Source organism: Microtus pennsylvanicus, chromosome 14 (assembly GCF_037038515.1).
Source record: "Microtus pennsylvanicus isolate mMicPen1 chromosome 14, mMicPen1.hap1, whole genome shotgun sequence".
NCBI lineage: Eukaryota > Metazoa > Chordata > Mammalia > Rodentia > Cricetidae > Microtus > Microtus pennsylvanicus.
In genome coordinates, this window is record NC_134592.1 from 37,253,489 (window position 1) to 37,276,824 (window position 23,336).

At 36.6% G+C, this 23,336-nt stretch overlaps 1 protein-coding gene across 18 annotated transcripts in view; it reads right to left on the minus strand.

The window, feature by feature from the left end:
* Gphn (gephyrin) overlaps nt 1–23,336 on the minus strand; it is a 342,975-nt gene that overhangs the window by 296,761 nt on the left and 22,878 nt on the right. The gene's annotated exons all lie outside the window — the stretch shown is intronic.

Here is a 23,336-nt window from a genome sequence, read left to right on the forward strand (position 1 = left end):
CATAATTAAAAACAATACTTCATACCTGTTAGAACGGTTACTATCAAAAGGATAGAAATGAAGTTGTTGCTGAGGATGTGGTGAAAGGCAAGCCTATCACAATCTTGGTAGAAAATTGATTTAGTACAACCAGTTATGGGAAATACTATGGAAATTCCTTAAAATAGAACCACAATATGATCTAAGAAACCCCAATATTATGCATATATCTAGGAGAATTAAAAACCTGTATACTGAGTATTTGTATCTCTATTGAACATTCTTATTCTCATTTGCACTCCATTAGCTAAAACAGACCAGGTAAAAGATTAACAGTGCTTTCAGCAGACAAACGAACAAAGAAAATGTGAACATGTCAACATGTACATATGCATATATATGTATGCTCATACACATAACCACTTATAAACAAAATGGAAGACTATTAGGTCTTTTAAAGTTAGAAACTCCTATTACTTATGACATGATGTGTGAACCTATAGCTATTAAGTGAAAGAAATCAGGTATAGAGAAAAATGCCACAATATATCACTTATTTGTGGAATCCAGGAAAACTGAACTCATAGAAGTAGAGAACAAAATGTTTATGCCATGTTGGAGGGGGAAGATAGAGGCAGAGCACATCATAGGGAAAGTTTCAGTTAGGACGAATAAGTTTTTTACATTATATGACATGATGACACCAGCTTATAAGAATGCAGTATAGCCAGGTAGTGGTGACACATGCTTTTAAACCCAGCACTCGGGAGGCAGAGACAGGCGGATCTCTGTTACTGTGTCAATGTATGAAATTATCAAGAATATAAAGGATTATAATCAAAGTATAGGACAAAATCAAAGTGCTTAGTTTTGAGGGCTCAATTCTGGTGAATAAATTAATGTTCTTATCACATTAATTAAAGTGGGTCTGTAGAGTAATTGTCCAGGCTCCATCTGGTTCCCTCTTACCCTTGGGATTCTTTAGTCACATTACCATAAAGCAAGAAGGGCTTCACCAGATGCTAGTCCTTCAATCTTCTGACTTCATACATCCAAAAGTATTAAGTAATAAATTTGTTTATTATTACTGCGGGATTCTATTATAGTAGGACAAAATGGACTGAAATACCCCTCCAATGCTATGCCAGTCCCTAAGTATCAGATTCATCCCTGTATACCCTGGTAAGATAAGAGTATCATAGACTCAAGATACAATACTAGACCTCTAGGGTTGGAGCTAACATCTTTGCTAATTATATATTTGACAGGAAATTAAAATCCAGAATATTTTTTTAAATCATCTAATCAATAAATAGGCAGATAAATTTATTTTTAAAACAAGTACAAATGGTCAATAATTATATAAAAAGCATGGCCACTACCCTTAGCTAGCAGGGAAATTCGAATCTAAATCATACCGAGAGTCTATCTCATCCCTTTGAAAATGGCTATAATTAAGAAAACAAACAACAACCAAATGGTGGAGACTGTAGAATAAGAGGGAACTTTAACACAGACCTCATCAGTTAATGTAGTCACTATGGAAATCACTATGAAAGTTCCTCAAAAACTAAAACTATCACATTATATACCTGTATCACATCTAGATACATGCCCAAAGAAATTGAAATCAGCTTATCATATATCCTTGCACATCCATGTTATTGTGACATAATTCATAATAGTCAATGATACTGAGAATAAGTAAAGTACAGCACATATGCACAATGAAGTTTTATTTAGTTATAAGAGAATGAAATTATGTCATTTGCAGGAAAATGAATAGAACAAGAGATCATGTTAAAAGAGATGAACCAGACTCACCAAGATTATCTAGATTTTTTTAATGCATACACACATACATGACATGAAATTTATCTTTTCCTCTTTGCCTGTCCTGCAAGTCCTTCAATGATATACTAAGTATTAAAAGAGAGTATCTACTAACCAAAAACACTATACCTGACATGGCTGTCTTTTGAATTTGAAGGAAAGATAAGCACTCTAAGACATAGCCAGTATGAGGTCTGCTTCAGCAACATAAAAACTCTAGAAAGAAAAGTTCAAAACACAAAAGAGAGGGGAAAGAGGGAAAGATAAATTAATTAAAGAAAAAAGAGAAAATATAAATCTATACACAGCTAACATAGAGCACTTAAGCAAATATTTTATCAGAACTGAACAGATAAAGAGGTAACTATGCAACAACAGTAGGAGACATAAATGCTCAGTTTTCAACAATACAAAGACCATCACGTCAGAAAAGCAGTAAGAATTAGCAGACTTCAGTAGCACTAAAAATCTACAAAACCTAATAAACATACAGAGTTTGTTTCCAACCTAAGAGGGTTTCACGTAGGAATTTTCAACTTTACAGTTGTAAAGGCTGACAAATTTGTTAGAAACCACACAAATTTTATAGCTTCCCAGGTTAGTAACGTTACTGATACTTCCTCATAGGGTTGGATAGCAACAAAAAGGCAAAGCTCCAAATCAGTGGCATAATTATGAAAGTAAACAGCCAATATTTAGATGCTCAGTTAAAAAAAGTATATTAAATCTGTTTTTGAGTTATGATTTCGACTTACAATTGGGATATAGCCCTGTAATTAAGTCAAAATGTACTTACTGCAGAACACTCCACCTACAGCAGCAGAATACATATTCTTTTTAAGTATCAAATATTCTCCGGGACAGACTTCACACTAGCCCATAAAACAAGTCTTAATAATTTCTAGAAAATTTCATCAAGAATCTTTTCCAACAACAGTACAAAACTAAATCAATTACAAAAGAAATTTGGGGTAATGTGCAGAGATATCTGATAATTAAAAAGCATGTTTTTAAACAATTAAAGAAAAATTAAAAAGAAAGTGAAGCACTTTAAGACGGGCAGACCAAGAGCCAGGGAGATGGCTCAATAGATTAAGTCAACTATCACTAAACCTGATGACCTGAGTTCAATCTCTGGGGCCCATGGTGGAAACTGACTCCTCACACAAGCTGTGGTGGATACACATCACACACACACTCAGAGAGAGAGAGAGAGAGAGACAGAGAGACAGAGAGACAGAGAGAGAGACAGAGAGAGAGACAGAGAGAGAGACAGAGAGACAGAGAGAGACAGAGAGAGAGAAAGAGACAGAGACAGAGAGACAGAGACAAAAAAAGAGAAAGAGACATAAAAATAAGATATTAAAAAAAACAAGGGGGCAGACCAAAACACAATAAAGGTAGTATATGAAAAGGCCACAGCTTGCCAGATGGTGATGGTGCACACCTTGAAACCTAGCACTTGGGAGGCAGAGACAAGCAGATCTCTGTGAGTTTGAGATCAGCCTAGTCTATAGAGTTCCAAGACAGGCTACAAAGCGACACAGACAAATGCTGTCTCAAAAAACAAAACAAAATCCCCCAAAAAAGGCCACAGCTAACAACCTCAACAGCAGAAAATTGAAAACCTTACTTTGATTGTCAAATGCAAGTAATGGATGCATACTCATATCATTTTGATACAATACTGGAAGTCATTATAAAAGAAACTAAGAAAGAAAATTCATCTTAATCAGACAGAAAGAAGTTAAACTGTGGTGCTGGAGGACAGCTCAGTCAGTAAAGTGTTTGTTTTGAAAGTATGAGGATCTAAGTTCAGATCCCCAGCAAGCATATAAAGCTAGGTATGATGTAGACATCTGCGACTCCAGTGCCAGGGGTGTAGAGACATGCATATCCTGAAGATCACTGGCCAGCCAGCATAGCCAAATCAATGAGATCTAAGTGAGGGGAGAAACCCTGTATCAAAATTTAAGGTAGAAAGCAATGAAGAAAGGCACCCAATATCAACCTCAGTACTATACATGAGCACATACATACGCCAACTCCCAATACTCAAAACTCCACATACATATAGCCACATGTACCTATAACACACACACACACACACAAACACAGAAAAATTAAACTGCCTCTACAGGTGAAAAGAACTTATATATTAAAGACTCAACCAAAAACTATTAGAGCTAATCAACTAATTTGGTACAGTTACAGGATGCAAAATCAATATACAAATATCAATAGACTTTTACATACTAATAATAATATCTGAAAAAGAAATAAAAACTATCTTGTTTACAATAACTACATCAAATAAATAAAAATTCATAACTATATTAATCAAGGAGATGAAACATTAATACACTAAAATGTATAAAAGCAAATGTAAGAAGACAGAAAGAAATACATACCATGAACTGGATTAATTAATATTGTTAAAATCATTATACTACTCAAAGTGATCCATAAAGTCAATGATTCACACAAAACTCAAACAGAACTCTTAGCTTTTGTAGTAAGGAGGCCGCTTGTTGGTTTCCGGCTGCTCAGCCCCAAAATAATCACACAGAAACCATATTATTTAAATCACTGGCTCATTAGCTCTACCTTTTTATTGGCTAACTCTTACACCTTAATTTAACCCATTTCCATTAATCTGTGTATCGCCACATGGCAGTTGCTTACAGTGTAAAGTTCCTAGCATCTGTCTCTGACAGTGGCTCCATGGCTTCTCTCTGACTCCACCCTTCTTTCTCCCAGCATTCAGTTTAGTTCCCCCCCCCATCTAAGTTTTGCTGTGCTATAAGTCCAAAGCAGTTTCTTTATTCATTAATGGTAATCACAGCATACAGAGGGAAATCCTACATCAAGCTTTCTGCTGTGATAAACAAACAAAACCATGACCAAAAGCATGGAGAGGAAAGGCTTTATTTTGCTTACACTTCCACATCACAGTTCATCTTCAAAAGAAGTTATAGTAGGAAATGAAGCAGAAGTCATGAGGAATGCTGCTTGCTGGTTTGCTCCTCATGGCTTGCTCAGCAACTTTTTTATTTAACTCAGAACCAACTGCCTAAATGCAGCATCACCCATACTGGGCTGGGTCATCTCACACCGATCACTAATCAAGAAAATGTCCCACAGGCTTGCCAACATGCCAGTCTGATGGAGGCATTCTCAATTGAGATTTCCTCTTCCCAATTGACTCAAGCTTGTGCCAAGTTGACAACACTAGTCACCTAGGACCAAACAAGATCCCAAAATAGCCAAAGTTATCTAATTTTTTTTTTGAATTTTTCAAGACAGGGTTTCTCTGTAGTTTTTGGTTCCTGTCCTGGAACTAGCTCTTGTAGACCAGGCTGGCCTCGAACTCACAGAGATCCGCCTGCCTCTGTCTCCTGAGTGCTGGAATTAAAGGCGTGCGCCACCACCGCCTGGCCAAAGTTATCTTAATGGAAGTTGAAGGCACCATATCACTTGAATTAAAAATCTACTACATATATATAGTAAGCAAAAGAGCAAGGTATTAACATAAAAACAAAAAACACAGACCAATGAAATACAATATCCAAAAATAAATACACACATTTATAGACAACTGAATTTCAACTAAAATAAAATGTCATGAATACTTGATAAAGGACAATGCCCTCAAAATTGCTACTGAGAACACAAGATTTACAAATGCATAAAAATGAAATGGTTCATATCATATACAAAATCTATTTAAAAATAATTTAACATTTACATGCAAGTCTGAAAACTACAAAATCCATTAAGACAAAGCCCAATGAAACAACTCAACATTTATTTGTCAGTGATTTTCTGAATATGACTTTTGTCCCAAGAGTAAAAAGAAACAAAATTAAGAAGAGACAAAAGAATATAATCAAATTAAAAAGCATTTGCAATGTCAGAACCATAATCAACAAGAGTCAACCTACAGAATGGAAGCAAATCTTTGAAAAATCATACACAGGATAAAACATGTAGTCCAAAATCTAAAAAGTATTAATACAACTGAAGAGCAAGGAAACAAAATACCTGATTTTAAAATTGAGAAAAGTACTTGAAGAGGCAATTCTTAAAAGATAAGATATCCACAAACGGACTGAAGAGATGGTTCAGCAGTTAAGAACTGCTGAATGCTCTTATAGAGGTCCTGAGTTCAATTCCCAGCAACCACATAATGCACACAATCATCTCTAGTGGAATCTGAAGCCCTTTTCTGGAATAAAGGTACATGCTGATAGGGGACTCATATATACAAAATAAATTAATCCTTTAAAAAAAATATATCCACACACTGGAAAGATTAATCAGCAGTTAGGAATGCTCACTGCAAAATTGTGAGGAGCAGAGTTTGGATGGAGAATAAGCTGGGCATCCTGCAAACACATATATTTCTGACTCTAAGGAGTTGGAGATATAGTCCTAGGTACAGAGAGCGATTGTGCCTCAAAGGAATAGATAGTGTGATAGAAGAATACACTAAATTCCCTCTTCTGATGTCTGCATGCACATTAAGGCATACAGACAGACACACACAGACAAGAGACACACATACTCTTTTTACAAAGAAGAGGAAGAGGAAAAAAAAGAAGTGAAACCAACTAGTCATTAGGTTCATAAAAAAAAGTTCAAAACCACTCACTGCCAGTGTTTGGATATTTTGTGTATTTTTTCCTTGGGGATGGGAGGAGAAGATAGTTCTTAGGAGGGTAAAAACATCTGCTGCACATGCATGCGAACTTGGGTTTAGATTTAACTAACACTCATTTAAAAAGCTGGGAAAAATTGTACACACACACCTGCAAATCCCAAAGTTGTGAAAAAGTGTGTGTGTGGGGGGGGGGTGGGTTAGGCTTCTAGCCAACCTAGCTATGTTTTCACCTAGAGACTTAGCTGATCTTGTCAGAACATATTTTATACTATCTATTTTATTTTTGTGTGTATTTATAAAAGTGTATTTTTTCATACCTGAGTGTATGTATATATACAACATACATACAATTCTTATGACATCAGAAAAGGATGTGAAATTCTATGGAACTGATGTGATGTGGATGTGAGCCATCATGTGGATACTGGAACCAAACCTGGGTCTTCTATAAGAGGCTCTTAATCTCTAAGCCACCTTTCCAGCACTAAATTAGTTCTATGGCTAATGGTAGGTGTATGCTTGTGAAGATGCTATGCTCTAAAGTATTAATGGTGGAATGTCAGAATAATTTTAAGAATCTATTTTAATACTGCAGTTAGTTGAAAAAAAAACAAGAATTCAATCAGAATTTCCTGACTCAGGAAACAGACACTATGGTTCAAGAACAGAAAACATAAAAGTAGGAAAATAATAAATGATAATAGATAAAGTGATGTACACTATAGGTAGTGCAGGCAAACTTTTGATAGAATCCAATTTGTTTAATGTACTAGAAAGAGAATATATTTAAAGCTCAAATTCAATTGCTATTTCAACCAAGGAAATTTTTAGAATCAAAACACCTACTTACTCATATTATTTCATTTCTTTTGAAAGCAAATAAAGAGCAATTAAATTTGCATATAAGTAATAAAAATAACTGAATAAATATACTTCACTCTATTCTCTGAAAATAATATGTGATATATCATGCTGGTGACTCAGTAGATGGCACTGTTCCCATGAAATCAAAATGGATTGAATAATCTAGCTTGAAATGCTGTAATGGGAAATAGGCACAAAGAATAAACCAAAAGCACTAATGTGCTTTTAACTAAATATATACAACAATATTCTGAATATTTATATTAATACTCTATCAAATCTTAAATATGATGAATAATTCTGTTATAGGACATTTCTTTTCTTTCTATATATAACTTAATTGAAATTCTAAAATTTTAGGAAATATTAATTAATAATCTATAATATTTCTAAAGAAGGCATGTAGTGATATTTGATTTGTATTCTAATAAATAAAGCTTGAAGATCTGCCTGAAGATCAGAGTGCAAAGCTATGCCCCTAGAGGCCAGAAAGTGGTGGCACACACCTTTAATCCCAAAACCCAGAGACAGAGGCAAATGAATCTCTGAGTTCAAGACTACCCTGGGTTACACAGATCCAGATGGTGGTGGCTCACACCTTTAATCCCAGTGTTTGGGAGTCATGCACTTTTAATCCCAGCACTAGGGAGGTAGAGACAGGAGCAATATGGCTGGGCAGAGAGAGAATTATAAAGGGCAAGAGCGTGAAGTCTGAAGTTTTGTGGAGACACAATGCAGTCTAGGCAGTCTGAGGATCACCCTTCAGTCTGAGCAATGGTAGAGGAAGAAGATCTCTCTGGTGGCTTGCTGCTCTGTTTCTCTGATCTTCAACTACAACCCCTATATCTGAATCCAGGTTTTGATTAATTAAGACCACCTAGAATTCGAGCTACAAAAGGGAAATTGACTATAACCCTAAAATTAAATATGAAATAATAGTTTTCCTTGTTTCTCTTTAATAGTGCTTTACTAAAAACAGGAAAGGTTAAGAGGTTTTCAAAACAGTAACCAAGATACTCTCATTGAATTTTTAATTTAATGATTACTTATATAGTAGTAGTAGTAGTCACCATCGTGTGTGTGTGTGTGTGTGTGTGTGTGTGTGTGTGTGTGTGTGTGACATGCAGATGTGTTTCTGTGTGTGGGGAAAGGTACATGTGACATGGAGCATGAATGGAGGTCAGAGGGCAACTCTGTAGAGTCTGTTGTCTCCTTCTACCACATGGCATGCATGACAGAGTCGCCATCCTGCCAAGCCGCAGCTGTATCTCGGACTCGGCACTGGGCCCGAGTCACGTACTAAAAAACAGCGGGGTGCCTGGCAGCTGGGCCGGGAGCGTGTTGTGTGGTTAGGACCCAGGCAGAAAGCCGCGAGATTCGGGCGTGCAGCTCTCTCAACTAAAATTCAAGTCCTGGCCCGCTCCAGGGCGGGGGCAAAAAAGCCCAACGTTGGTGAGCCAAGTGTAAGCGGCCTAATAACCAGGCTAGCTTAATATGAAACAGCAAATTTTAATGAAGGGATAGCTTACAACACCAGGGATCCAGAGATGGGCAGGAAATACAAAAAGGACCGGTGGGGTTCACGCCCACCAGATTTATACATAAACATTAGCCCGAGGCGAACACGCCCCCCATTGGGCTGGGCTTACCCTACAATGTTGTTATTTGTTTCTGCTGTATAGTACTCCATTGTGTAAGTGTACCACATTTTCCTTATTCATTCTTCGGTTGAAGGGCATTTAGGTTGTTTCCAGTTTCTGGTTATGACAAACAAAGCTGCTATAAACATAGTTGAACACATGTCCTTGTGGTACGATTGAGCATCCTTTGGATATATACCCCAAAGTAGTATTACTGGGTCTTGAGACAGGTTGTTTCCTAATTTTCTGGGAAATCACCACACTGACATCCAAAGGGGCTATACCAGCTTACATTCCCACCAGCAATGCAGAAGTGTTCCCTTTTCCCTACAACCTCTCCAGCATAAGTTGATTACAGACCAATCTCACTCATGAACATTGATGCAAAAATATTCAATAAAATACTGGCAAATTGAAGACAAGAACACATCAGAACCATTATTCACCATGATAAAGTCGGCTTCATCTGAGAGATGTAGGGATGGTTCAACATATAAAACACCACCCTTCACAATAGCGACTAATAGCATGAAATATCTTGGAGTAACTCTAACCAAACAAGTGGAAGACTTGTATGACAAGAACTTTAAATCTTTGAAGAAAGAAATTGAAGAAGGCATCAGAGTGTGGAAAGATCTCCCATGCTCTTGGGTATGTAGAATTAACATAGTAAAAAAGGTAATCTTACAGAAAGGAATCTACAGATTCAATGCAGCGCCCATCAAATCCCAGCAAAATTCTTCACAGACCTCAAAAGAATGATACTCAACTTCATATGGAAAAGCAAAAAACCCAGGATAGCCAAAACAATCCTGTACAATAAAAGAACTTCTGGAGGCATCACAATCCCTGATGTCAAACTCTACTGAAGAGCTACAGTACTGAAAGCAGCCTGGCATTAGCATAAGAACAGACAGGAGGACCAATGGAATCGAATCAAAGACCTGGATCTTAATCTACACATCTTCAAACACCTGATTTTTTACAAAGAAGCAAAAAATATCAAATGGAAAATAGAAAGCATATTTAACAAATGGCGCTGGCATAACTGGATACCAACATGTAGAAGTATTACAAGGAGAAGGGGGTCCTTTGTTTGTCCCAGCCACCCAGCTAGCTTACACCCGAAATAACTACTCAGAATCGTATTAATTAAATCACTGCCTGGCCCATTACCTCTAGCTTCTTATTGGCTAACTCTCACATCTTGATTTAACCTATTTCTATTAATCTGTATGTCACCATGAGGTCATGGCTTACCGGGAAAGATTCAGCATGTCTGACCTGGTGGATCCATGGTGGCTCTCTTTCTGCCTTCTTCCTCCCAGAATTCAGTTCTGTCTTCTTCGCCTACCTAAGTTCTGCCCTATCAGGCCAAGCAGTTTATTTATTGATTAACCAATGAAAGCAACATAAAAACAGAAGGACCTCTTATACCATTTCCCCTTTTCCGTTTAAAAAGGAAAGAAAGGCTTTAACTTTAACATAGTAAAATTACATATAACAAAAGTTATCAAGCAAGAATTACAGTTACAATATTTAGATCTATTTTATCTTTTATTATAACAATGGAAAACTATAACTATCTATCTATTCTTCAACTCCATCAAAGACTTCAGAAGGGTATAATATTACCTAAGTAAACAGGAAGTGCATTATAAACAACTTCTAAAACTTTAGAATTGACAGAGACATCTTGCTGCCTGGACAATTACCCAAAGTTTTTCTGTACCACTGGGGCATCCACCTTCAGCCCACAGGCCATAGTATTTAGCAGACTTTTCCATGAAGCAGGAAAAATTAAAAACAGTTTAGTCACTTTCTTCTGTGTCCTGAGAATGTCTCACAGACTCTTTCATTAAGGAGGAACCCCTAAAGACCATCTCACCTTTAGGCAAGTTCAGCAGCCATCTCTTTATGGATACTGCATGTCCAGTGAAGGAGTCCAGGCAAGAGCAATTTCTTTATTTATTAACCAATGAAAACAACACACAAACAGAAGAACCTCCTACACCACAGAATAATGAAAATAGACCCATATCTATCACCATGCACAAAACTCAAGTCCAAATGGATCAAAGACCTCAACATAAAGCCAGCCACACTGAACCTTATAGAAGAGAAAGTGGGAAGTACACTTGAACACACTGTCACAGGAGACCACTTCCTAAATATAACCCCAACAGCACAGACACTAAAACAATTAATAAATAGGACCTCCTAAAACTGAAAAGCTTCTGTAAAGCAAAGGACATGGTCAACAAGACAAAACAACAGCCTACAGAATGGGAAAAAGTCTTCACTAACCCCACATCAGACAAAGATCTGATCTCCAAAATATACAAAGAAATCAAGAAATAACCACAGAATAATAGCACAAAATAAATGGACAACCCATTTACAATTAAATTAACCAAATAATTTTCATTATGAAAAATTGCATTTTTGAATGGATGTGATTGTTGTTATAAAACACGTAGCCTCTTTATGATAACTAAAAATCATTCTTTTCTAAACAAACAAAAATCTGACGCATATACTTATCTCTTTTATCCTTCCCATTTTATGCATGACTTGCTCAACACAGAAACAAGCTAGACATATTTTACTTCTATATACATTGAGGAAAATAAAAACATTATATATATGTATATATAAAGAAATAATATTTTAAAATAAACTGGTAAAAATCCTCATTTACAATAATATTAGCATTTAAAAGCAATTAATAATTATTAATCTAGATTTAATTATAGTACATGAAAATTTAACAAGATACTATTTGTCTAGGACAGTGGTTCTCAACCTTCCTAACGCTGTGATCCTTTAACACAGTTCCTCATGTTGTGGTGACCCCAACCATGAAATTATTTTCATTGCTACTTCATAACTGTAATCCTGCTACTGCCGTGAATCATAATGCAAATATCTGTGCTTTCTGATGGACTTACGCGAGCCCTGAGAAAGGGTCCTTCAACCCCCAGGTTGAAAAATCAGTTCTGCACCCTCTCTACCATTGCTTAGATTCTTAGCTGGGGTCATCCTTGTGGATTCCTGGGAATTTCCCTAGTGCCAGACTTTTCGGTAACCCCATAATGGCTCCCTCTATCAAGATATCTCTTTCCTTGTTCTCCTTTCCCCAACTCAGCCCCTCCACTCCCTCACTTCCCCTGTAATGACTCTGATGACTACCTTCATCCAGTAAATCCAGAGATCCACAGCTAAGCACTGGGCCAAGCTCCCAGAATCTACTCGAAGATAATATGAGCAAAGAGGTCAAGATCATGATAAACTCACAGAAACATCTGACTAGAGCTAGTGGGAGCGCACTGACTTTGGACTGACAGCTGGAAAGCCTGCATAGGACTGAACTAGGCCCTCTGAATGTGGGTGACAGATGTGTGGCTTGGAAAGTTTGTGGGGCCACTGGCAGTGGAACAAGTATTTATGCCTAGTATATTTCCGACATCCATTCCCTGTGAAGGGATACCTTGCTCAGCCTGGGTAAAAAGACAGGGTTGGTCCTGCCTAAAAGTGATGGGACAGACTTTGTTGACTCCTCATGGGAGACCTCCACCCTCTTTGAGGAATAAATGAGGGGTGGGGTAGGGGGTAGGAGGGTGGATTGGGAGGAGGGGAGGGAAAGGGAACTGGGGTGGTATGTAAAATTGAAAAAAAAAGATTTTTTTTTTTAATAAAGGAAAAAACCAAAAGTTAAAGAATCACTGCTTTGGGGACTAAAAACACGAAGGATTAAACAAGAGTGAGTACACTTCAGACATAGAATGTGACAGCATTTTTTCGTTCAGAAAATGAAGGACAGGGCTGGAGAGATGGCTCAGTGGTTAAGAGCATAGGCTGCTCTTCCAAAGGTCCTGAGTTCAATTCCCAGCAACCACATGGTGGCTCACAATCATCTGTAAAGAGGTCTGGTGCCCTCTTCTGGCCTGCAGGCGTACACACAGAATATTGTATACATAATAAATAAATAAAATAAATATTAAAAAAAAAGAAAAGAAAATGAAGGGCAGCAGGGAAGGCAGGAAAGATAAACTGCTACAGACTATCAAAATTTTTATTTGTTTTCAAAGGGAACTTCTATAATTAAAACAAACAAACAAATAAACAAATCCTACCTCTAAACTCTTTGCTTTCCATTGACTGGTTTTAGAATTTAGGAAAATCACATAATTGCATATCTCAAGCCCTAATCTTAAAGAAATGACTGGGGCTAGAGATGGCCCAGCAGTCAAGAGTAAATACTGTTCTTTAAGAGAAAAGATAAATTCCCAGCATCTACATCAGATGCCTCATAACCATGTATAATTCAAGTTTCAGGAGGTCTAGAACCTCTAGCCTCTGCAGGCACCTGAATTCATATGCACACACAGACATACATAATTATAAATATTAAAGATAATTGTGGAATCCACCATCTATTTTATTAATATATATGAATGTTTGCCTACATGTATGTACGTGTGTCACATGTGCCTACTTTCAGGGAGGTTGGAGAGGAGAGGATATCAGGTCTCCTAGAATTGGAGTTATAGACAGTTGTGAATCATCATGTCCAAGACCTCTGGAAATGTAGCAAGTGCTCTTAAGTACTGAGCCATCTCTCTATCCCCCACAATCTATATTTTAAATTTTAAACATATGTTTTTTTGTCATTTTCAATAACAAAGAAAATGAAATAATTTATTCAGTTTTGCCAAAAGGCTAAATTTATTGAATTTTCAAAATTTTTAATTTAGTAACTTTACTTTCCAACTTATTTTTTTTAGTTTAAATGTTTCCTTATAACAATGATATGTGATAATGCTGGCTGTAATTATATAAGTATTTAAAACAAAAATTGACCCTTCTTTGTCCATTTTTAAACTTTGAGTGACTTCTGTGTTCAATGAAATAGTAAGTGTTGTCTTTAGCAACAGGGTCTTACTATATCAAGTTGTGAAGAACAACCAATACAATAGCATGCCGATTATTTTACAGACCCTTAGTTACCTGCAGACTCTAGGAGAGGTTTTTATAGTGGCATATTATTTGTGTTTTAATAAATAAAGCTTGCCTGTAGATCAGAGGGCAAACAGACACACTAGTAGGCCATACAGGCCAGGGAGTAGTGACACACACCTTTAATCCCTTGACTCAGGAGACAGAGGCAGACAGATCTCTGTGAGTTCAAGGCCACCCTGGGCTACACAAGACAGAATATATTTAAAAGAGAAACAAAGCTCACACAAAGGTGATCCCAGCACTTGTGATCACTGGCCTTTAGTACCAGCATTAGGGAGGTGGTAGAGACAGGAGCCATAGGACTGGGCTGGGCGGAGAGAGGAATATAAAGGGGAACAGGCAGGCACTCAGGGGAGTCTAGTGTCTGAGGTTGATGGAAAATATTGAAGAATCGCCTCTTTGTCTGAGCCTTGGTAAAGTCTGTCTAATGACTTGGCTGCTTTGCATTTCTGATATTCAGGTTGAACCCCAATATCTGTCTCTGGGATTTTATTATTCATGCTCCATGTTTTATTGTGTTATTCCCTTTGGTTGTTTAAAGACAGACAGCCTAGAAAGCCTAATACTTATCTTCAATATTTTACAGTCTAAGCTCTTACTAACAGAAGAATGAAGGTGTAACAAACAAAACAGTATCAGTCTCCCAGATTCATTCATTCTTTCAAAGAAAATCATTTATGAACTTGTGTGCAGCAGTTTCCTGAAAAGGGAAGACTAGTAGTTTAGAGCTGAATGTAAAGTGTTGAAATCTCATAGTGTAGATCCAGAACCAAAAACTATCTTTGGCTACCTTATATCTACTTAATAGCTATTTATCACCCATTCATTATCTAATCTAAAATCCTTCTGATTGTCAGGTACAACCTTTGGAATCTATTGCTTGCAGACCACTAGCTTCTACAACCAAAAGCTAAGAATGTCATAAGAGAGCAGAGTTTCCCCTGCTTTGTTTTAACTGCCTACTTGATGCATCAATGCATTTGGTAAATAAACTCACTTATGACTTTATTTTTGTTCTGTGTCTATGAAAAGTTTATACAACCCCATCCATGTTTTTACAATATACTGTATTATTCAGTGTAATTAAAATCTATGTTCCTAGGCCATGAACACTCATATTGGCTCAGAATAAACTATTTCTTATTCTCTTTGGTTCAAGAGATATATTTTGCATTCATAAACTTTAGTCTGTCCTTTTAAACCAATCATTTTTTTCATAAAAATCAAATACCTTCCAAAATTGCCTTCATTTTCTCACTTCCCTGTTTCCTATTTAAAATATATAACATTGTGAACCTCACTAGATTGATTACTCCCATAACCATAAAAGAGTATGTACATCTTCCTCCTAGGTAATAACGGCACTTTCAACAATTAAAATTATCTTAATATATTATATAGAAGCCACAGTAGTGTTATACCCCTTATTGGTCTTTAAAATCATTTATCTAGCATTCAAAATACTGTCTAATATCTTATAATTAAAATAGTATTCCTTAAAAAGATCTATAGGTTTAAAACTTGTATAATAATTTCTTCAAAGATTATATATTTATATCAATAATATTCCTTAAAGGAAACAAATAAACTTTATATGCAAACATTTAAAACAAAGTTGTAAATTTCCTAATCCTTAGGTTATCTGTGAGTGTTATTTTACATGTAGAGTTCAGAATATGCCATCTCAGTAACATTAGTTTAATATCAGGATTATTTTGAGCTTAAGGCCACATACATATATAATCTTTCCACCTTCCCAGCCTCAACTAGAAAGAGCAAAAGAATTTTTAAATTATTTTTAATTACAGAAACAACTCTAAGTTCTTAGCAATCCAAAGCAGACAATACCAAAACAATCTACACAATAAATTGTGATGGTTCATTTTCATAGCTACCGTGACTGGATTTAGAATCATCATGAAATCAGGTGGGGGGGGCAGGGAGTTTCCAGGACTGGGGGGCGGGGTTCCAGCATTGTGGGGGGAGAAGTTTCCAGGACTGTGTGTGTGTACGAGGGGAGATGTTTCCAGGACTGTGTGTGTGTACGAGGGGAGATGTTTCCAGGACTGTGTGTGTGTACAAGGGGGGATGTTTCCAGGACTGTGTATGTGTGTGTGTGTATGTGAAATGTTTTCAGGGCTCTGTGTATGTGTGTGTGTGTGTGTGTGTGTGTGTGTGTGTGTGTGAGAGAGAGAGAGAGAGAGAGAGAGAGAGAGAGAGGGAGTGAGGGAGGGAGGGAGGGAGGGAGAGAGAAATAGCTGGGGAAAGAAAATTAATCCGGAATATGAGCGGCAACGTCCCACGGGATAAATTGAGTTGAGAACCATTATTCATTTATTCTTCTCTCTTTCCCAGATGCAGAGGTAATATAACCAGCCACCTCAGAATCCTACTGCCATGATATACTACTGTATACTCGAAATGTAACCCAAAAATAAATCTTCTTTCTTCAAGCTGCTTTATCAGGCATTTTGTCATTGCAATGAGACAAGTAATTACCATACGAACCTTACTAACTAGCCTTTACTTTCTGTGGACTTCCAATACACAGTTTCCTTCCCAAGATCTGTACCAACACACGCACCTGGAAAAACAACTCAACTGTATGAAATATTAGCATATACATTTTAAGAGAATAAAAATGAAGTCATCAGGTTCATTTCTAAAGTTTTTTCAAATACTGAAAACCTACAATTCCTGGATATATAATTAATGGCATAAAAACAAAATATAGGCAAAATACAATTAACTATGGATCTTGTATTCAATGAAAGTCTATATTTACCCAAAGATAACCACATGTAAATACATCACAATGATAAAAACAGGATGTAGAAATTGCATAGACAGTTTAGGATAAAAAAAAGACACTCCTCCCCCTTCCCAAAAAATGTAACCAGCTTCTTTCTTTCTTCACTAAATGTCCTTGGGAGATGCAAGAAGTGGCTGAGGGCTCTAACGCGTGGTTATCTTTATGTTTATCCTACTTGGGGATGACTAACCTTGAAAGATAGTGTTCTTCTTTATATTTGAGAATGAACCTTTTGGCCACTATTTTTCAAATAGTTATTCATTTCAGTTTTCTCTTTTCTCCTATGGTTTCTAAATGACTTTACAGTTACCTCTTCAGAGTCAGAAAGCATGGAGGGTAGGGAAGGAGAGCTGGGGGACAGATATCTCAAAGTAGCAATAAAGGCCTATTATGGAAAAACTACTTCTGATCAAGAGAATAGAATCTCTGGTCTGGGTGAAGGCCTAATATTCCAGTTGAGACAGGTCAATGCCCAGTCAAGGGATTACCCCTAGGAAGGCAGGATCACCTTAGACCATGCAGACGGGCAGAGTTCCTTTTCCTTCAATGAGACACTGTATTTTTCCTTCCAGAATCTCCCTGTTCCCAAACCCAGCACAATCCCTATAATCCACTATGGCATTTGACTGTATCTGACCAAATTAGAAAATCAGAAGGGTACAACTTTCTTTCTCCTTCTCCCCTTTTTGAGATAGGTCTTATTAAAGTAACTTTGGTTGGTCTGGAAGTCATTACATAGACCAGGCTGGACTAGAGTTCACTGAGATCTGCCTGTCTCTGCTTCCCAAGTACTTTTTCTGTACTTTTTCTGATACTTTGGGCTTTCTTACTCTTTCTCTAAAGTCTTCTTTCCCACCATATGGCTGCTTGTCAACCATGTGTCCAACTTCCATGATAGCTTAAACAGCCTATTATTTCTCTCCTTCTCCCCTGCAAACAGCTGCTGAGATTATCACCTGTCTGCCCCAGGAGGGTGGGAGGTTGTTTGAAACTCTTACTAAAAGTGACCTCAAACTTCTATTTGAGTCCATTCTTGAGTTCTTTTATTATTAATAAGACTAAGAACCCTAAAAGAAGACACAACTTCTCTGATATCCACAGGTAAATGAATAAATACCAAAAATAAATTTTTCTAAGTAGCCAAACAATGTAGAAAATGGTAGTGGGGTAGAGGAGACACATCAAGTACAAAAGAAACAAGGCTAAGCAAAACAATATCTTTAAAGAACTATGGGAAAAGTCTCAACTTAGAATTTACATTCATCAATAACAGTCTTTAAAAATTGGAATAAAAATAAAAACATTTTGCCAACAGAATAGCACTAGCATAAAAACAGAAAAGCAGACAGTGGACAGGAGAGAGCAGAAATAATCCACATACTTACAGACAACTGGTTATCAGCAAGGCCGCCAAGAACAAAGACTGGGGGAAAGGACACCCACATACAAAAGTCAGAGGACAGCAATGATGGCTCAGAAGGGAAAGATACTTGAAGCCAAGCCTGAGAGCACTTGAGTTCAATGCCCAAGACCCATATGATAGACTGATGCCTACAAATTGCCCTCTGACCCAAACATGTACAACTGTACAACACATGTGCCCCCTACAACAAACCCACAAAATAAATATAAACACTGTAAGTTCACACATAAAAAGAATTTAAAAGTTGATCTCATAAAAATAGAGAGTGTCAGCGAGACTGGGAAGAGTAAAAGGAGGGATGCTGTGTGGACCATTGGCATGAATGCAGCTGGGTAGGAGAAATAACTTCTGATGTTCTATAGCACACAAGGTAACTCTGACTAATAATGTTGATTTCAAATCGCTAACTGGGAAGATTGTGAATATTCCTAACAGAAAAAAAAACTGACAATATGCTTGTGCAACAGATTTGCAAATTATTCTGACCTCACCATAACACACTGTATAAATGTACCAACATGACCCCTAAGCATGTACAATTCATAGGCCTCGTTTAATTTTTAAAACAATTGAAAAACAGAATGTATGACTATAGAAAAAAGTAACGCTTAAGGATGCCCCTAAAACCTCTCAAAAATTACATCAGATGATTAGAGGAAGAAATAAAATCAAAAACGGTAAATTAGTGAAAATGACATTATCTTTTTCATCCTCTTGTAGATCAGATGTTTAAAGCAAAATATAACACTATTAGGTAGGGTTTATAACATACATAGGTTTAAAAGATAAAAATCACAAAGGGGAAAATACTTTTAAGAAGAAAAACTCATCAAGGAAGTAAATAAAATGGAGTTCTGTTGTTCTATGGTCTTACAATGGACATTACAAACAGGATATAGGATGGGCTAGATAAAAACTGAGATGGAAAAAAAGTGATATACCAAGTTTCACATGTGAAATATGAGGATAACTTACTGTTGAAATTAAACTGTTTTTATATTGTTCATGGTGGTGGCTATGTGGAAAGAAACAGAAATTAATTGGTTTCCAGACATTCTAAGGGAGCAAACAGGTGTGAAAAATAAAAGATAGATGTCTAAAACTGCCTTCAAATTTTCTAGAGTATGGATCTATCAGTTTCCAGTAGTCACACTGGGAACCATAAAATACATGAATTTCAAGGTGTGAAGCTAAGCTCTATTTGAGACATGCAGAAGTTGTGAAGTAGCAATGAAAATATTTTATGGCTGGAGGTCACCATAACATAGAACTGTGTTAAGTGTAACAGCATTAGGAAAGCTGAAAGTCACTGATTTGGAGGCTCATCAACAGAAAAGAAAATGTGAACTGGACTCTGAGTAACTGCAGGACAACTCTATCTCTAGATTAGATACAGAAGGTGGAAACAGAAAAGTGTCCATTAAAGTAACAAGTGTGGGAAAGGTTATCTATTCTTAGAATAAGATAGGATAAGGACTAGGAACAAAGTACAATAAAGTAGTTAAGAAAATACAGAGGTAGAAAAACTCTTTAAAAGTTCATAGCCATAAAAATAGAAATACAGAGTTCACATCTATAAATATGACAAATACTTTGCTTAGAGCAAAAATTTAATCAGGAAATCAGTAATTTGGTTTGGTATATATTAAATGTATTAGTTAGACATAAATGGCTACATACAGTTGTATAGGCACATGTGTTTCTACCTGTGTAATTTAGAAGATAAGCCTACATAGATAAACAACTTGAGTTGTGAGCATTCAGTTATTGAGAGCCATGTTGAAAGGAGGGAATGCACAGAGAAAAGGACCAACTTTTAAGAAACTGGGGAGGAAAACTGACAGAGTAAGGCAAATGTTAGAAGTATTATGTTTCAGAAACCAAATGAAGAAGCTGTTGGGGGAAAGATGTTGAACAGCATCAAATGTTAGTGCTAAATCAAGGGAAAGCATGAATATTGAAAAATCCATGTGAGATTTAGCAATATGAAATTCACTGGTGACCTTATCCCCAAGGGTATTTTCAATGAAACGATAACAAAAGCCTAATTGTCTAATTGTATTGAATTTAAGAGAAAAGAGGAAGTAAACAATTGGAGACTGAAAATATAGACAGTTTTTTCAATGAATTTGCTAAGACTGGGGGACAGATAAATATCATCGGTAAAGAAAGAGAGATCAAATAAATGATATTGAAGATAGAAATAACAATATGTTTTGTCCTTTTTTTTTCCGGTTTTTCAAGACAAGGTTTCTCTGTGTAGCCCCGGCTGTCCTGGAACTCACTCTGTAGACCAGGCTAGACTCTAGCTCACAGAGATCCTTCTGTCTTTACCTCCTGAGTGCTAGGATTAAAGGTGAGTGCCACCACCACGCATAATGTTTATCTTTTATAGCAATGACATGCAATACTGAGAAAATATCACCTAGATGAGACTAGAAACTGTTGGGGCCAAGTCCTTAAGTAGGTATAAGGAAAGAGAATAAAATAGATAAATATAATGAAAAGTAGAAAATAAAAGAAGCTATATATATATATAAATTGATAGGTGTGTAAATGAGGAGCCTACGCAAATTTGGTTTTATGTCAATTTACTCAGTAAGGTAGGGAGCAAAATCATCAGCAGAGCAAAAAATTGGGGTTGAGATATTAGAGGATAAGAAAAAAATACATGAAACATCACATAAGAAAATAGAAGATCTAGAAAAATATGAGTTGATTGGCAAAGGAATTTAAGCAAAACTAAACAGCATGATTAGGATTTTTTTTCTAGACACATCAGGCTACATAAATTGAAAGAAGACTTCATAGATATACTGAATTGAAAGAAGACTGGTTAAAAGCAGTAGTTTTTCCAAGTGAGTGCGAACAATTAAAAGTAATACAAGAAAACACAAGATATATACATAAGAGTTAAAAGTGCATTCCAGACAAAGAAGCACTTTAAACTTTAATTTGGATGTAAGAGAGAGTGATGATTCAAAAGACTGGGGTACAACTAAGATGGTACTGTCGATAAGTTAATTATTGTCCCTATTTCAAAACAAGACTTACAGTGCTAGAGATCGGTCATTGGATAAAACACTTGCCATGCAAGCCTAAGGGCCAGAATTCCAATCTTATGTACCCACATAAAAGCTGGGCAAGTGTAGTGGTCAGCTTGTAATCCTAACATTCAAAATGTGGACAAACTGACTAACTAGACTAGCCAAATCTAGAGAACTCAGTTCAGCAAGATTCTGTCTCAGTAAATAAAGTGGAAAGAAATGGAGGAAGATGTAGCATGGTTAATAAAACCCAGAGACAGATATTGGGGTTCAAGCTGAAGGTCAGAAAAGCAAAACAGCCAGCCACTGGCTCTTACCTCTACCTCAATCCAAAATGGTGACATTGCCTCCAGGAATCCTCAGAATGAGACTGTCTGAGAGCTGTCTCCTCCTGTTTTATATACTAAGTCTGGGATTAAAGGTGTGCACTACTATCGCCTGGATTCTATGGCAAACTAGTACGGTTACTGGGAATAGGTGTGTGTTACCTCTGCTGGTCTGTAAGGCTGATCAGTAGGGCTGTTTTACTCTCTAACTTCAGGCAAACTTTATTTATTAAAATACAAACGAAAGAGCACTACAGGAAGATATCTAACATATATATATATGTATGTATATATATATATATATTATCCTATATACTCATCAGACACTAACACACAAGCACCCGCTCTCTCTCTCTCTCTCTCTCTCTCTCTCTCTCTCTCTCTCTCTCTCTCTCTCTCTCTCTCTCAAATAAATTGTCCAAACACAGATTTTGAGTGATAACAACTGAAACAGAATCCAATCCAGATTTGCCTCATTCAAGCCCTTCTGTTTATGGTAACATCAACAAGCTGCCTTGTAAATTTGATTTTCATTCATATGTCAGCTTTCAAACTCTCATATGATACTGTTTTATTCTCTTCTAATATGTACAGAATTGTGCACGTTTTATGCTACAGATGAGGTTCCTTCTTGAAACTTTGATCCTATAATAACTGTTCTGAACAGAAAAATATTTCTGCATATTGTTGATAGTTCCTGCATTCTTGCAGGACAGAATCCTCTTAGTGGGCATTTTCATCTTACCAATAAGTCTATTTAACCCATTTTAATGGGTAAACGTTAAAATACACTCACTCACACACACACCCATATAAAGCAGAAATAATTGAGCTAGTAAATTTTATTATAATTTGTAACTATTCAATCTACCTTCCTTCAAAAGGATAATAATATGCTAACTTAGAGTATTTCTGTAGAAGTAAACATCTTTGCCCTATTGACTTTGGCCCTGGCTACTGATTTGTGTTGGCCAGCAACATAAAAACAAATATCCAAGCAGAAGTTTTAAGAGCCACTGTGTACGTCTGCCAATTTTCTTCTTTTCCTTCTCTGTTACAAGAACAGCATGGCCCAAATAGGAGTTGTTCTCCAGCCTGGACCTCAGAATTAGAAGATACGTGGAGCAAGAGCAGAGCCGATGCCAACCTCTCCAGAAAGAGGAGAATAAGCTATTGTCACAAGCTGCTGAAATATCGAGGTCATTTGTTATACAGCAAAACTGGGCAAAAGTTAATATAATATGCACTACTTCAAAATCAGAAAAAAAAGATTTCACTGCTTTAATCTTTAAGAATAGTAATTACAAACACTTTGGCAGCAACTAGGGAAAAATGAGTTTCTGTCACATTTTTAAGACATCAGAATCCTTATAAAGTAACATACAATAGATAAACTAAGAGTTCTAGAGAAACAAGAGCCTTTTTCTAGGTAACAATAACCCATCATTTTCTTTCCTAGGAGAATCAAAAGATTCTAAGATAGACTGAGTATTAAGGTTGGCTAGGACAGATGGACCCTACTGGTGAAATAGAAAGCAGTGGAACAGCTTTTTAGCATAGTAGTCCAAATGTAAGGCTAAGATAAATGTTGTCTGAATTCTAAGTAATGCTAGAAGGTGTAAGACTAAGTCTCCAGATTGAAAGACAAGGCATAGAGATGACTCCCTTAGTCTCCTAGTGCTAGAAAAATAGGACCTAGTCTTAGACAGTTATACATTTGCCTGAAT